The sequence below is a fragment of the Candoia aspera genome, chromosome 5 (genome assembly GCF_035149785.1).
Source record: "Candoia aspera isolate rCanAsp1 chromosome 5, rCanAsp1.hap2, whole genome shotgun sequence".
Lineage (NCBI taxonomy): Eukaryota > Metazoa > Chordata > Lepidosauria > Squamata > Boidae > Candoia > Candoia aspera.
In genome coordinates, this window is record NC_086157.1 from 112,426,647 (window position 1) to 112,443,262 (window position 16,616).

Consider the following 16,616-nt stretch of genomic DNA (forward strand, 5'->3'; position numbering starts at 1 on the left):
AATCCACCCTTGTATCTGCACACAGCAGAGATGTCCAGCAAATGGCCAAAAACTCCTTCGTGGCTCATGCAGCTGCTAGTCAAAGACATGGCAGGTTGGTTGCTTTTGGTGGCTCACTTACACCACTGCTGTTGGGGCAGCCTTGGAGCTCTGCCTTGGCACCCTGGTGCTCACCCGCTTGGCATGCAAAAGATTCCAGCTTGGTCGCCCAACATGTACAGTATAATCAACTCATTGTAGGAGGAAAGAAATTGAGAAGATCTCCTCCAGAAGACTCTGGAGAACTAGCAGGTCAGAAAACCAGCCCTCCCTTGCTTGAGAGATCTAGTTATAGGCAGTCCTCACTTAACGACCATTCATTTCTCAACTGTTCAAAGTTACGATGGCACTATGAAAAGTGATTTACGACAGGTCCTCACACTTATGGCCGTCGCAGTGTCCCCCAGTCACCTGACCATGATTCGGGTGCTTGGCAACCGTCACGCACAAGTCAATGGGGAGGTCAGCAGGAGGTTGCAAGTCATGCTCACGTGGTGTCTCGCTTAACGACCACAGGTGATTCGCTTAACAACTGTGGCAAAAAAGGTCGTAAAATCAGGTGTGGTTATGTGATGCCTCACTTAATGACCACACCATTTAGCAATGAATTTTCCGGTCCCTATTGTGGTTGTAAGTCCAGGACTATCTTTGGCTAGAAGGAACTGGAAGTTACCAGGTGGCACACACTAGTTTTGATCAAGGGTGAGTACCACCTGGGTGGCTGGTGACCATATTTTTGTATCTGTGTTTGTGTGTCAGAGGGAGGGGATCCTTGCATTTTTGGGCAGAGATGTAGGTTTGCTTTAAAAGAAAAGAAAACTACATCCAGCTTATTTTACAGTACATCTTTCAATGTTCCCCACTTCAAAATGACAGGAGAGTAGGCGGGATTGATGCCAAATGGCTACCAAAGACTTTGGGGGTCTTCCAGCAGCTCTGGTGCTCAGCTTGCCCACCCCTGGGAGAAGTCAACAACCATCTGAACTGACAGAAGGAAATCCTGGGAGGCTTCCTACCCTTTCATTTCTTTCTCAGACTCACCACATTGAAAAAAGTCTGATCCCGCTCCTCAGCTGAGTCCCCCTTTAAAACCATCTTCACTGCCCAAATCTATTTCCTCTGACTTTGCACTGTTGCCTCAGTAAGGGGGGGGGGGGAAACAATTCTTCCTCACATATACAGGTAGTCCTCACTTAACGACCACAATTGGGACCAGAATTTTGGTTGCTAAGTGAAGCGGCCATTAGGCAAATCCAACCCAATTTTACGACCTTTTCTGTGGCAGTTGTTAAGTGAATCACTGTGGTCATTAAGCAAACCACATGGTCACTAAGCAAATCACATGGTTCCCCATTGATTTTGCTTGCCAGAAGCCGGCTGGGAAGGTTGAAAACGGTGATCACGTGCCCATGGGACACTGCAACGGTCATAAATGCAAACCAGTTGCCAAGTGCCCAAAGCATGATCACGTGACCACGGGGACACTGCAACGGTCCTAAGTGTGAGCACTGGTTGTCTGTCGAGTTTTGAGCACCGTCGTAAGTCTGAAGTGTCACTGAAGAATGGTCATTAAGTGAGGACTACCTGTACAGGGACGCATAGATCAGAGTAGATGGGGAGAGCAGAAATGAATGCAGTTCTGCAGTTCAGTGACCCGTTAGTAGGGGTGATGCCCTGGAGAACAATGCCTTCTCTTTCCAACACTGAGGGACCTCTATCCTGTCATAAGTCATTGACCAGGAAGCTTATCCCCATTTTGCTCTTCATCATATGTGCGTTTCATGAACTGCATTGGCAGGAATGGAGACCATCTGCTTTGGGGACCGACGAGGCAGAATCTCAAGCTACGGCCAACTTTTTCCTTCTACGGAATTGCCGTCATCCCATTAGGGAGAGGGCGTTGATAACCTCACTTGGAAGCCCCCCTTTCACGACAACACTGAAGACCGGTACTTAAAAAAACTTCTCCAGATGCTTTGGAAAAGCAGGGAGTCAGCCGAAGATTCCTCCTCTTGCTGATCGGGCCATTCAAAAAGGCCAGCGGGGCTCGCTTCAACCTCGGCCCAAGCGTCCTCATCTGACGGCCTCGCACACGGTTTGGACGGCTCCTCCTCGGGCCAAGGAAACCGGTACAAGGAGGACTCGGACTCCACAGAGCATCTGAAACCAAGAATTTGAAGCCAAGCCAAGCAGCTTGAGAGGAAGCTTGATAAAAAGGACTGGATTTGTATTGCCTTTGTTTTGTTTTGTTTTGTTTTGTTTTTAAGAAGAGAAATACCACCAAGCTTCCTCCACTTAGGAATGTGTCTCTGCCAAAGCTAACCAGGGTTTCTACATGAATCTGACATTTGGCAAGTAGGAAAGGAGAAATTGAGAGGATTTATAGAATCATAAGTGCATTCATTTTTAATTTTTCACTTTATAGCCAACCAATTAACATTGGCATCTTGACAAAACCTCAGAAGTGATGCCAGATACTGAAGGATATTGCTAACATACCAAAACACCCAACCGCACTTAAGAATGTCCTGAAGATTAAATATCAGCCTCCACTCAAATCAACTACAGGCAGTCCTTGCTTAACAACCACTCATTTAGTGACAGTTTGGACTAACAACCATGCTGGAAAAACTGACTTATGACCAGCACTCACACTTAGAAGCATTCAAGCATCCCTGCACTCATGTGATCATGATTTGAGCACTTGGCAACCAGTTCGCATTTATGACCGTCGCAGCATCTCATGGTCATGTGATCACCATTTTCAACCTTCCCAGCCGACTTCTGGCAAACAAAATCAATAGGGAACCGTGTGATTCACTTAACAACCACTTGGTTTGCTTAACACGTGTGGTGATTCACTTAATGATCACCGCAAAAAGCTCGTAAAATTGGGTTGGATTTACTTAATGACCGCTTTCCTTAGCAACCAAAATTCTGGTCCCAATTCTGGTCATTAAGCGAGGACTACCTATAACCAATTCTCCTGATTAATTCCCTATTCAGCCACGCCAATCTGCACAAAGGCTTCTTGACCTGATGCATGCATCACATTAAGTCATGATTAACCATGGTTTGTCAAACAAGGGATATGGGCAGATTTGCCCGGAAGGATTTGTCTAATACACTTAGCCATAGCAAACCAACCACATCATGATTAATAACAATATTTATTTACAGCCAAAAGATCCAAATAGCAACTTATCTTGATATGTGATCCAAGGTTTTGTGGAAGACAGGGATATTAAGTTGCTTGGCCTAGATCGCTAAATCAAGGGCTGGAAATTGGGGTTGTTCAGTTGTAATCCAGATCATACCAGATCTCCGTAGTTTTTCCTGGCTTCAGATTCCTGATTAGCCAATGATTGGGATGCAAAAGAACAGTTGCTAACCATCAAGGGGGTTCCGTTCTTCCCTTGCACCTGAGAGCAATTTGGCAAAATAACAAATGCCCCCAATTTCATTCAATTAAATGCTTGTTGGTTCATATCAAGCCAGAAGTCACACAGCGTAATGAGTGTAGCTAGCATGGATGAGGAATTAAATTTGGAAGATTCAGCCAGGAAAGCCTGTTTTTCATTAACGAGGCATTACAGGACTACAATTTTTTGAGCGATAGGGCCAAGCCTAATCTCCTTCAGGACCCTAAACCAGGAAAGACAGCCTAGAGCAGTGTTCCTCAACCTTGACAACTTCAAGCTGTGTGGACTTCAACACCCAGAATTCCCCAGCCAGCATGGCTGGCTGGGGAATTCTGGGAGCTGAAGTCCACACGTCTTAAAGTTGCCAAGGTTGAGGAACGCTGTTCTATAGCCTCAGGTTATTATGAGACAAGGCACTCATTTAAGTCAGAACCAAATGATTAGTTAATTTAGTACAGTGATGTCCAGGTGGCAGCAGAGTTGCTAACCCAAGATTCATTGAACCAGATATCCCCAAACAATGATGGTCCAGAGAGAGGAGATATTCTGACCTTGTTAGACTATGGATCTGAAATCTGAAATCTCACTAACCTTAAGCTTGCATCATTCCAGGGTCTTTTTATAGCCCAAAATAAGTGCATTGTTTTATAGGAAGGACAGGCTAGAAGGATTGTCCTGTTCCAGGCTAGTCATGCACAAACACTGGCACAAAGTTAGATTGCTAAGCTTAGTTTGGGCTTAGGCACATACTGTCAGCCTTCCCAGGTAGACCAGACAGGAAACATGATCAGATGAGCTAATTCTACTTTACTGTAAGGCTGCATTGACAGAATCTTGCAAGTCTGAAAGTGCAAATCTCTCACCGTCTCCTTTACAGCCCGAGAAACCAGGGAGGGTCCCTTCTGAGCCTCTTTCTCCACCCATTATGCAGCTGCTGGCTAAGCTGTCTCTTATCTGACCGTTCCCTTGGCAGCATCTCTTCATCCCCATCTCCCAAGGTCATTCGCACATACAGGCAGTGGCAGGCAGAGCAAGCTTGCAGGCAAGCACACACATGTAAGGGTAATATTTTAAAAATTCAGTTAAACATATTTTTAAAAGGTCAGAAAAAGTTGATGGGCTTGAGGCTGGAAAGACAACTACTGTATTACTCTAAATAAAACAATATATATTGTTCCTTCTAACAGAATACTGAGCCTACTGGGTCATTTCTGCCCATAGGCTGGGTGGGTTCAGACAGCTTGCTTGGCACACTTGTGTTTTCACTGTCATTACAAAGAATAGTAAGATGAGTTATCGGGGTTGTCCAAAGGGGTCAAGAAACATAGCTTGCTCTGCTCTGGCAAATAAACCATTATAGTTTAATGTGGTGGCTAATTTCACACAACATGGCAAGACAAGAAGCTGGCTTCACCCAACCCAATAAACCGCAAACTACCATTACTTTATTTTAGCCTCATCTAACATTGCACAAACCCAGCGAAAAGGTCAATTGGGCTGGCCTCTCAGATTTGTTCAGAATAAACAACCTGGTATTATTTTTTCTTTCTGTTTGAGTGTTCTGCTGCTTTCAAGGCATGGGGCTTTGTAATGAGCAGACCATGAACCATCTTCTAACAAGCGTTACCTCCCTTACTCCCGGAGGGCCCAGCTCGGAAGACTTGTAACCACAGGTGGTCTTCACTTAACAACCATTCATTTAGTGACAGTTCAGACTTACAACAGTGCTGGAAAAACCGACTTACGACTGGTACTCACACTTAGGACCATTGCAGCGTCCCCGCAGTCATGTGATCACGATTTGGGCACTTGGCAACCAGTTCACATTTATGACCGTCGCAGTGTCCTCTGGTCATGTGATTGCCATTTTTGGCCTTCCTGGCCAGCTTCTGGCAAGCAAAATCAATGGGGAACTGCATGATTCGCTTAACAACCACGTGGTTTGCTTAATGCCCACAGTGATTTAGTTAACAACCACCACAAAAAAGGTTGTAAGATCAGGTTGGATTTGCTTAATGACCACTTTGCTTAGCAAAATAAATTTTAGTCCCAACTGTGGTCGTTCAGCGGGAACTACCTGTAAACCTCATGTCCCTTTACATTACTTTTTGAAAACGTCACTAATAAGATACACATGCCCATCAGTGTGCCTGTAAGAGCGGCTAAATAAGGCACACATCTTGATCTACCAGCAATCATCTTCTTATCCTCCCTCCCCCGACATTTTCTTTTACAGTATATTTTAACAAAACGAGGCAGCTTGAACATCTTGTTCATTTTAGCCCCAAAACTGTGGCACATCTTGACCATACATGCTTGAGCAGATCTGTGCCCCAATAAGGGCCAATAACTTAATTTCTAAAATAATTTTTTAAAAAAGCAAATAGCAAATGAAAACCCAGGTGCTTGGAAAGTTGTATCCTTTTTCCACGCCACAGTTCAGCCAGTTTTTTCTAGGGGGAAATTACTTCCCTTTTGGTGTATCTGTTTATTCTGGAAGAAGTCGCTCTGTATAAACTTCTCAGGTCATAAAGGTAAGATTAAGCGTCTTTGAGTCAAGCTGGACACATCCGGTCTTCATGCCACGTTGTCTTCTTAGCACCAACACGGACGTGGTTTTCCCCTTTTTTCTGAGATCGGCCACAGGCAGCTACCCAAACTGGCTGTTAATCTACAGCTACCCATTATTCCTTAATTGCGTCCCACCGTTTCCTTCCTTGAAAACTGGAAAAATAAATAAATAAATAGTTGTCTTCTCAAAGCAGCAGGGAAGTGAGCTGGAAATGAACAGAACAGCGTCCTTGTGGATTAAAGTGATGCTACAGAATTTTAGAAAACAGAACATAATCTGTGAATTGACCTCCAGGAAGTGTTCTCAATTTCCCAGTCTACTCTAGACCACCCTCCCAGTCTGTCCAGGTGGTTTCCCATCCAAACATTAACCACGCCCAATCCTGCTTAGCTTTCCAATCCAGGATATGACACCCAGGTGTTGCCACCTGCTGGGCCAAGTGGGGAATAGGTGCCAGAAGAATAAGTACAGGCAGTCCTCGAGTTACGACCATTTGTTTAATGAAGGTCCACAGTTACGACAGGCTTGGAATGGGTGGTTTACGGCCTGTAAAGCACTTTCAAGTGTCACAAAAGTCATACCACCACCCCCTGGCCACATGATCGCACTTCAGTCTTGGCAACCAACTCACACAACCAGTTGCTGCATCCTGCAGTCACGTGATCATGTTTTGTGACGTTTTTTGCCATTTTCCAGCAAAAAAACACCCATCGGGGAAGCTGGATTTGCTCAACAACCCATGATTTGCTTAACAACCACAGTGATTCCCTTAATGACTGCCGTAAAAATGGTCATAAAATCAGATCCAGTCACATGGTGACTCGACTTATGATTGCAACAACTTACAAGGGAAATTCCGATCCCAATTGTGGTCGTAAGTTGAGGACTACCTGTAAATTAGATGATGCTGAGATCTGTCCAGCAAATAAACAAATACACCAAGGAGCCATGTCTTTATGGCAAAGCATGTCTTGCTTCAAACCAGCATCTCCTATGATGGTGGAGGAACCCAGATGCAATGCTATCCTTGAATCCCCCAGCTCTGATTCTTCTTCTTAAAAATAAATCTTCAGCACCTTGACCACAGCCTTTGATTTCTAACCATAGATATAGGCATGCACATGTTCTCCCCCAAGATTTCCTCCTGAAATGATTTGCAAGAAATAAAAAAATTTCAGCAGGAGACAATAAGGGGGAATTTACACACACACACCAATCTTTGACCTTCTTGATTTGGGTTATCAAAACAAATTGAGATTTGGACAGCTTCCCTAAAGTTATTTTCAAGAGGAGATTCCAAGGACTGGTGACTCTCTGTCCCCTTGACTTTTTAAAGAGTTGCTCAAGGTCCTCTCAACTTCCATTCTCTTTGAAGCAATTAATTGTGTTTGCTCTCAATTACTCCCTAAGTTAACTAATTGGAGCATGGGTCGTAAATGTAAAGCAACATTTGCTAGGAGAAACCAAGGGAAAATTTATTAGACCAGGTAAAGTCAGTGGAAGAAGCTGGATCCTTTCCATCAAGAGGCCTCCTTGGAAGTTAAGATAAGCCTTGAAGTAGACGAGTTCGAGGACAACCCAGCATTGTTCAGGAAAGCATGAGGCCAAGCAGACTCTCCAGCTATTGCCAGATGGAGTGATTGCACAACACGGCAACCATGATTTGCAAGTTCATTTGGGGCATAAAAAGCAACCTCTGAACTCCAGATATATATGCTGGAGTGCTCTGGTCAGTTCACCCAACACAATTCGCCAGATCCGTTAAAAACTTAGTTGCGTTTACACAATATGTACAGCTTCGTTGCCGTTCACTTTAATAAGCTGTTTGTAGCTTATTGTGTTCTGTGTGCTGGCTGGGGAATTCTGGGAGTTGAAGTCCATGCATCGTGAAGCTGTCAAGTTGGAACAACACTGTGCCAAATGAATAAAATTGTTTATTGTTTGATGCATTGTACTAAAGCCCCAAATGGATTATTCAATAATCAGCTGTATGAATAGAATTGGAGAATCTGCAGTGGCAGTAACCAATGCAAACAAATACATAGGTTTAAGATTAAATAAATAGCTACTGTATTCTGCTCCAAAGGTAGTGTTGGGACTTATAAGTTTACTTCAAATTGTTCCAAAAAGAAAAGCAAAATCTAATCATGCTACAGGTAGTCCTCACTTAACAACCTTTTTTTTGTTGACGGTTCAGACTTATGACACTGCTGGAAAAACTGACTCATGACCAGTCCTCACACTTATGACCATCACAGTCATGTAATCACAATTTGGGTGCTTGGCAACCAGTTCGTATTTATGACCATCACAGCATCCTGTGGTCATGCGGTCGCCATTTTCAATCTTCCCAGCTGGCTTCTGGCAAGCAAAATCAATGGGGAACCAGACGATTCACTTAACGACCATGTGGTTCACTTAATGCCCATGGTGATTTGCTTAACAACTGCCACAAAAAAGGTCGTAAAATCAGGTTGGATTCACTTAATAACTGCTTTGCTTAGCAACCACAATTCCAATCCCAATTGTGGTTGTTAAGTGAGGACTACCTATACTGTATTCTGCCAAATTGCCACGCTCCATTACTTTAAATCTTTTGCCCCATCTAGCCTAGAATGCTTTACGAGAACTGGATGCAGAGATGTGAAGAAGGCTTCCCATCTCCCGGCGCCACTAAACTTAAAAAATATAACATGACCAACTTTCCCACTTTATAATAAAATGGCATTTTGTCGGCCGCAACTAGCAAAGAATGGTGGACTGCTTTTTATTTTGATGGAAATACAAACCCCACGCAGTGGTAGAGAAGAAAACAGAATTGCATGCTTTGCATTTATTAAAAATAAGCTGCAAGAAGCTGGCAACTACGTGATTATAGTTTGGTGAGTTTGTTTACAAAATACACAAAATCAGTTTACGCTTTGCTGTTCTTTATTCAGTCAGTCTCGTTTGCACATCTCTAGGACCCGTGTGAAGCTCTTATAACTTTCAGAGGCATTGATATGCCAAAATTCAGAGAATTCCTCCCCCGGAAGGGGAGGGAAGTTGGGGAAAAAGCCAAATGCTTTTTCACAGAATTGAATTTTCGCAGAACCTTTTTTGTTCTTGTTGTGTTCATGGTTTCGACGGGCCATCTTTTAACCCATTGTTTTGGGGTGAACTAAACCAGCCGTAGAAGAGAGAAAATTGTTAAAGCATAATAACTAATGCACTGTCTCCAGGGATGTGTTGAAAGAAGGTACAACTATTGTTTCAAGATTTTGAGCCAACATGATCATGGTGACAAATTTTGGAAACTGTACAGGTTTCCAAAACAAACTGTTTTGTGACAGTTTGGACTTACGATGGTGCTGAAAAAATCAACTTGCGACCAGTCCTCGCACTTACGACCGTCGCAGTGTCCCCACAGTCATGTGATCACGATTTGGGTGCCTGGCAAAAGCTTTGCATTTATGACCATTGCAGCGTCCCACAGTCATGTGATTGCCATTTTTGATCACAGTCATGTGATTGCCATTTTTGAGCTTCTGGCAAGCAAAATCAATGGGGAACCAAGTGATTCACTTAATGACATGGTTCACTTGATGCCCATGGCGACTCGCTTAACAACAACCGCAAAAAAGGTTGTAAAGTCGGGTTGGATTCGCTTAATGATCACTTTGCTTAGCAACTGAAATTTTGGTTCCAATTGTGGTCATTAAGTGAGGACTACCTGTAATCCAAACTCTTATGCATCTGGAAAGGGTGACTTAAAACCCATAGTATCCAAAAACTCCCAGAATGATGCTGGGCATCTTGACAGCTCATAGAATTGCCAGAGATGCTGAACGCCTTTGCCTGGAAGTCCATACAGAGCAGACTATTAACAAAGAGAAGCAATGAAAAAGAATAGGCGAAGGAAACAACACCAGAAAAAAAAAAATAGCAGTTCTCCTTCACCCAAGTCACTGTTCTTTGGAGTTTGTACATAAGTAACAGGGTGTGATTTTTCCAAAAGAGAAACGGAAGGCCGAGATAGAAATACCCTGTGTTGCCAAGATGCGGGGGGGGGGGGGGCGGGGGAGCTATACCCCCCCATCCACTTTTGTGTGCACAAGAGTACAAGAGGCAATGCTGCAAAGAATCCCATCATCATCATCAAGGACATCAAGCTGAGTGCAAATTGAAAGGTCAAAGGGCATCCTTTCCTGATTAGTTTCCACAAGCTGTGGCGCACACTGGTAACCCACATGTACAAGTGCAAAGCCACAAACAAGATTCCATGTTCAGATTGGACTATTGGCAACAAAGATCTCCTCCCTGGAGGAGCACAGTTCTAATGACAAATACATAGGATCCGGGGATGGGGGATGAATGTGTCCCCTTCTAAAAGCCGCACCCTATTCATACAGGTAATCCTCGACTTACGACCGTTTGTTTTGACAATGGTCTGAAGTTATGACGGCCTCAGAACAGGTCCTCTATGGCCTGTAAAGCACTTCTGAGTGTTGCAAAACGTTGCACCACCACCCCACAGTCGCATGATCGCATTTCAGGCACTTGGCAACTGGCTCACATTTACAACTGGTTGCAGTGTCGCATGATCATGGTTTGCAACGTTTTTTGCCATTTTCCAGCAAAAATGCCCATTGAGGAAGCTGGATTCGCTTAATGACCACTGTAAAAATAGTCGTAAAATAGGGTCCGGTCACGTGGTGATTCAACCTACGACCATGACGACTTACGACGGAATTGTGGTCGTAAGTTGAGGACCAGCTGTAGTCTTTCACCAGCAAAATTGTTAAATTGTTAAACAGCTTTAAATTTAGACAGTGCTGGTTTGGAATTCAGCCCAAACTGGAGAAAAAGAAAATGAATGGCAGAAGCCAGACATCTCGCCTTTCCTCCATTTCTGCTCCCCACTTGTTTTTACTTTTCATTTTTTTTCCAGCACTGAACCAAAGCTATAACTTCCGGCTTTGATATCCCAGCTTGCAAGAAACTCACTCTGCCCTTTCAGGCCACCTTATCATCACATTTACTCAAAGAGCAACCCGTGTTGTCTAATGGAGCAAGCTTACTCTTCGCGAGTATAATACAGAACTGCAATCTCTTGAGACAACAGATGTCCTTCGGGTTCAGCCTTTTTCGCCAGCGTGGAGCCAAGAGAAAGGGATTTGGCAACGGCTGGGAAGGGCAGCTGAATTTCTCCAATGGTCACTGTTAGCAACCAATTGTCCTTTTACAGTCTTTGGCTCCAGGCCAAACCAGATTTTCAGCATACCTGAGACCACAAAGCCAATGCAGTGCTAGGAAATGGTGCACTAAGCAGAAGCATTAAAATCCAGAGCTGCTTTTCTCATAGAAAGAAAGGGATTAAGAAGCAACATCAGGGCTGTGTTCTTTTTTTAAACTGCTGGAGGAATCACAGCGGCAAGGGGGAAACTCTGGATTTAATTTTTTCTTAATCAGATCTACCAGCTAGAGCACTTTTCTCAAACTCGGCAACTTTAAAGGGTGTGGGCTTGAACTCCTAGAATTCTCCAGCCAGCGCATGCTGGCTGGGGAATTCTGGGAGTTGAAGTCCACACCCCTTAAAGTTGCCAAGTTTGAGAAACACTCAGCTAGAGAGCAACCCTTGTGTTCCCTCACACATCACAAACCTACCGTGTTTGACAAACCATGGTTTATTGAATATACATCAGGATGAGTTTACATGTGTGCTAAGCCGTAAACTGTGGTTTACAACCCATCTTAGGCAGTAATGCAAAATGTGACTCAGAGAAAAAATTAAAGAGTTCTGAACTGAGAAACATCCAAAGATTTACTCCAACCTGTGTGGTTGTTGTCTTTTAACTTCAACAATATAATTCGGCAGTTAAGTCTGAACTCCATGACTGTCCCTGGTGGACTGTGGCTGATTTCAAAAAGTTAAGCAGGGCCAGACCTGGTCACAATTTGGATCGGAGACCACCAGGAGATCCCAGAGTGAAGGCTAGAACTAGACAAGTTGGAAAGAATGTCCTGGCAAAGGGAAGCCATTTCTATAATTCTCAGAAGAAAACTGCCCAGATGTGTCCATGAAGTAACCAGGAGTCGAGGCAGGCTTAAAAGCAGCTTTACGCAGACCCCATCGTTGTTCCCTTCTTAGAAAACAAACATTCTTGTTAATCTGTCGCACAGATTACTACTCGCTACGTTTCCCACAGCCCTGAATTTCCTTGTTTGGACTCTTCCAGCGCGGAGCCTTCAAACTACTCCCTGCAAACTGTTTACAGCAGCTGGCTGCTTTCCACGTGTCCAAATCCTCCTCATGTCTGCTAAGGATACCCACAGAGCGAAAACGCCTGTTTCCAGTGCTCTGTGGAGCAAGCCTGGGGCCTCTGAAAGCCACAGCTGGTTTGTGGGTCCAGTCTTCCTGATCTGATCCTGGTTTCAGCCCATTCTCTTCTATTTCACCATAAATCTTCTCTACTCAAGAAGTATACTACAGTGGACGCCTTCCTTCCTTCCCTTCTCTCCCCCCTCTCCTTCCCTCCCTCCTTCCTTCCTTTCCTTCCTTCTCTCCCCTTCTCTCCTTCCTTCCTTCCCTTCCTCCCTCCCCTCTCTCCTTCCTTCCCTCCCTCCCTCCCTCCCCTCTCCTTCTTTCCTCCCCTCCCTCCCCTCTCTCCTTCCTTCCTTCCCTCCCTCCCCTCTCTCCTTCCTTCCTTCCCTCCCTCCCCTCTCTCCTTCCTTCCTTCCCTCCCTCCCCTCTCTCCTTCCTTCCTTCCTTCCCTCCCTCCCCTCTCTCCTTCCCTCCCTCCCTCCCCTCTCTCCTTCCTTCCCTTCCTCCCTCCCCTCTCCTTCTTTCCTCCCCTCCCTCCCCTCTCCTTCCTTCCTTCCCTCCCTCCCCTCTCTTCCTTCCTTCCTTCCCTCCCTCCCCTCTCCTTCCTTCCCTCCCTCCCTCCCCTCTCTCCTTCCTTCCTTCCCTCCCTCCCTCCCCTCTCTCCTTCCTTCCCTTCCTCCCTCCCCTCTCTCCTTCTTTCCTCCCCTCCCTCCCCTCTCTCCTTCCTTCCTTCCCTCCCTCCCCTCTCTCCTTCCTTCCTTCCTTCCCTCCCTCCCCTCTCTCCTTCCTTCCTTCCTTCCTTCCCTCCCTCCCCTCTCTCCTTCCTTCCTTCCCTCCTTCCCCTCTCTCCTTCCTTCCCTCCCTCCCTCCCTTCTCTCCTTCCTTCCTTCCCTCCCTCCCCTCTCCTTCTTTCCTCCCCTCCCTCCCTCCCCTCCTTCCTTCCTTCCCTCCCCTCTTTCTCTCCAAATAAATCTTTTTATTTTCTAGCATTTCATACAGAGCCATTCTGGGAAATGAAACCTTGCATCAGGCCAGACATCTCATTTGGTATTTAAAATATAAGAACGTCTGGTGCATCTGTTGGGCATCTTGAGAGCTACTTCTGGACTAACACAGGCTAGTCTCTCTCTATCGATTTATCTGCCAAGCCAGCTTCCCCTTAATTTGGCATTTTTCAGAAGTATCGGCATCAATCACAGTTAATTAGCTACACGAGAGCCGGGCTCACAGTCCTAGCAGATGGCTGGGCCCATTCAAACAGCTTCTAATGGCGTTGTCTAATTTGGTGTGTGAACCAAGACAAGCCAAACAAACAAACAAAAAAATCTCCATGGCCTTTCTTCTGAGCAACTTCCCAAATTTCCCTCTGTCCCTTTGGGAACCTAAGGAGGTGCAAAATGATCTTGTAAAAGTATCACCATTTCCCAACCAATGGCATTCTGGTTGGGGATGATGGGAGTCGTTTTCCAGATTCCAAGGAGGCATCTGGTTGGGAGGACAGGGGGAAAAAAGCTGTAATAGAATCTCTCCAGCAGGAAAAATAAATAAAAAATAAACAAACAGGAGGGAAGCCCTTCTCTGTAGCAATGTGCACTAACTCCTTAAATTAAAACTGACATCAAACTACAGTCTGACACATGGGGCCTTTTCTTCCCTCAGCCCTTTCTCCACCAAAGGCAGACAATGGCTCAGTTGTGCTCTCTGAAATTCAAATGATTTTTGTCTGGAAATGCTGCAGCTGAGCAAGGCTGGGGAGAGAAGAAATTTCTCTTTTCAAAGGGACAATTGCATCGTTCTTTGAAAAAAATGCAGCAACTCAGGCTGTGAAATCCATGCATTAAGAGGCTTAGAGATTCACAAGGAGGACACGGGCCCCATTGTGGGAGGAAATGTCCTTCTTCCATTCAGCTTGGAAAATAGCCAGCATCTGGGAATGTGCCTCTATTATGAATAGCTACGATAATATCAAGGACAGGCAGGGCCAGATGGAAGCTCCCCCGATGCAGAAAATTTCAGTACGGCGCAAATGGCTTTCTGCTGCATTTAAGACCCTGTTCCTAGGTGGGGTAGCATGGCACCCACTTTGCAGATTGCATGCTGAAAAGAACAGCAATTTAATCACGGGGCTGCGGTGGTTTGAAACAGGAAGAAGATAGCCAAGGCTGGAGTGGAGTCTCATAACGATTCCTCCCCTATCTCTGGAGCCCAGACGGCTTATATCAGAAAAAGAAGCTTCTCCACACGCCCTATCTGTTGGACTCGTGGGGTAAACCAGACTAGAATGAGCTAATTCTACTTTATTGTAAGGCTACATTGACAGAATCTTGCAAGTCTGAAAGTCCAGTTCTCCCCACCCTTCTCCTTTGCAGCCTGAGAAACCAGGGAGGGTCCCTTCTGAGCCTCTTGCTCCTCCCATTATGCAGCTGCGGGCTAAGCCCTCTCTTATCTGACCGTTCCCTAGGCAGCGTCCCTTGGCCCAGTCTCTTGGTGTATTAAATGTGAGACGCCAATAAACAAGATACTATAAAATTGGAAATTTCACTGAACTTCTCAATGACAGGAAGGAAGACTCATGGAATTTGGGAACATAAAACCACTACTGTCAGCTCCGAGATGCCAGTCCTTGCATAATGTCAAGCAGCCCACTTTATCACCTTCAACAGCTCAAAGGAGAAGCAAGAACGTCCACGGTGGCTAACTGGATTAGAAAAAATGGTGTTCCCAAGGTTTATCCCACCACTTAGACCAGATCAAAGTAGCCATATTTTTCTTTTGTGCAGAACATAGAGCAATGTTTTGTTGTAAAATAATGGTTGACAACCCAGCTGATTAGGACAACAGCTTTGGACTTGGATTCCCAGAATCACTTACGCTTATGGGAATTATAGGATGGATGGATGGATGGATGGATGGAGATATATATATATATATATATATATATATAATTTTAATTATATTTTTATTGTGGATGTTTATTATCCATATATGTTTTTAGTGCGGGTTTTTGGACTTTGTTGTACCCATCCAGTATCCATTTGGATTAGGGCAGATGATAAGGCTTACACAGTAAAACAAATAAACGTTTACCTAAAAAATGAATACTCAATGTTTATCCTTAGAATTAGGGTTTTTTTTTATTTGTTTGCTCAATGTTTTCCCTGATGCATTGGTCCCAGCAGGTTACAATCTCAACAATAAATGTCCTCAGTATATAAGTAAAATGGTATATCAGCAAATAAACTCCTTAAATCAAATCTCCCATAAAATCATAAAATGACCAATCAAACAGCAATAAAAATCAACAGGGACATTTATCAATCAAAATCCCTCTTAAACAGTTCCCGTTTGCCCATAATATCCTTGAGGATTATGTCAGATCTTTATATTTCATAAAAAGAACTGGATTAATTAAATGGACTAAAACGAAGCACAGGTAGTCCTCAGCTGAGGACCATTCATTTAACGACTGTTCAAAGTTACGACGGTGCTGAGAAAGGTGACTTGCGACTGGTCCTCACACTTATGACCACTGCAGCATCCCTGCGGTCACATAATCAAAATTCAGGCTCTTGGCAAGCACATGTATTTATGATGGTTGCAACATCCCAGGGTCACGTGATCGCCATTTGCAACCTTCCCAGCTGGCTTCTGACAAGCAAAGTCAATGGGGGAAGCCGGCTTCACTTAACAACCACATGGTTCACTTAACAACTGTGGTGATTCGCTTAACAATCACAGCAAAAAAGGTCATAAAATTGGGCATGACCCATTTAACAACCGCCTCACTTAGAGATGGAAGTTTGGTCCCAATTGTGGTCGTAGGTCAAGAACTACCTGTATATTCTCACCAAGAAGCACCAACTAGCCGCGCAAGTTCCTAGTTATAAAATATAGATTTTTGATTTTGGACCTTTTTACCACTATCTGAATGTATTTTCATTCCTGGCTTCTGGTACACTTAGCATTGGAATGATTTTGACTCTCCTGCTGAGGCAACAAAAGTTCCAGAATTCTGAATTTAAATTCAGAAGTTCCACCACCCAGAACAGTGCAAAGTTCTCCCTAACAGAGTGATCTAATTCAGACTGTCAATATTTCAGACTAATGTCTCATTATCCTTGCAGCTGAAAAAGAATTAAGAGTTTCCAAACCTGGATATAAACAACCTTTTCTATACCATAATCCTGGCACATTTTGAAAAGTGCAGCAGATTTGGAGACCCTTCTAAGAAGGTCTGATAAAACATCTGCTGGATCCCCAGAACTGGTCGATTTCCATC

At 44.4% G+C, this 16,616-nt stretch overlaps 1 protein-coding gene across 1 annotated transcript in view; it reads right to left on the minus strand.

The window, feature by feature from the left end:
• Nucleotides 1-16,616, minus strand: part of CAPN5 (calpain 5) — a 68,387-nt gene that overhangs the window by 38,009 nt on the left and 13,762 nt on the right. The gene's annotated exons all lie outside the window — the stretch shown is intronic.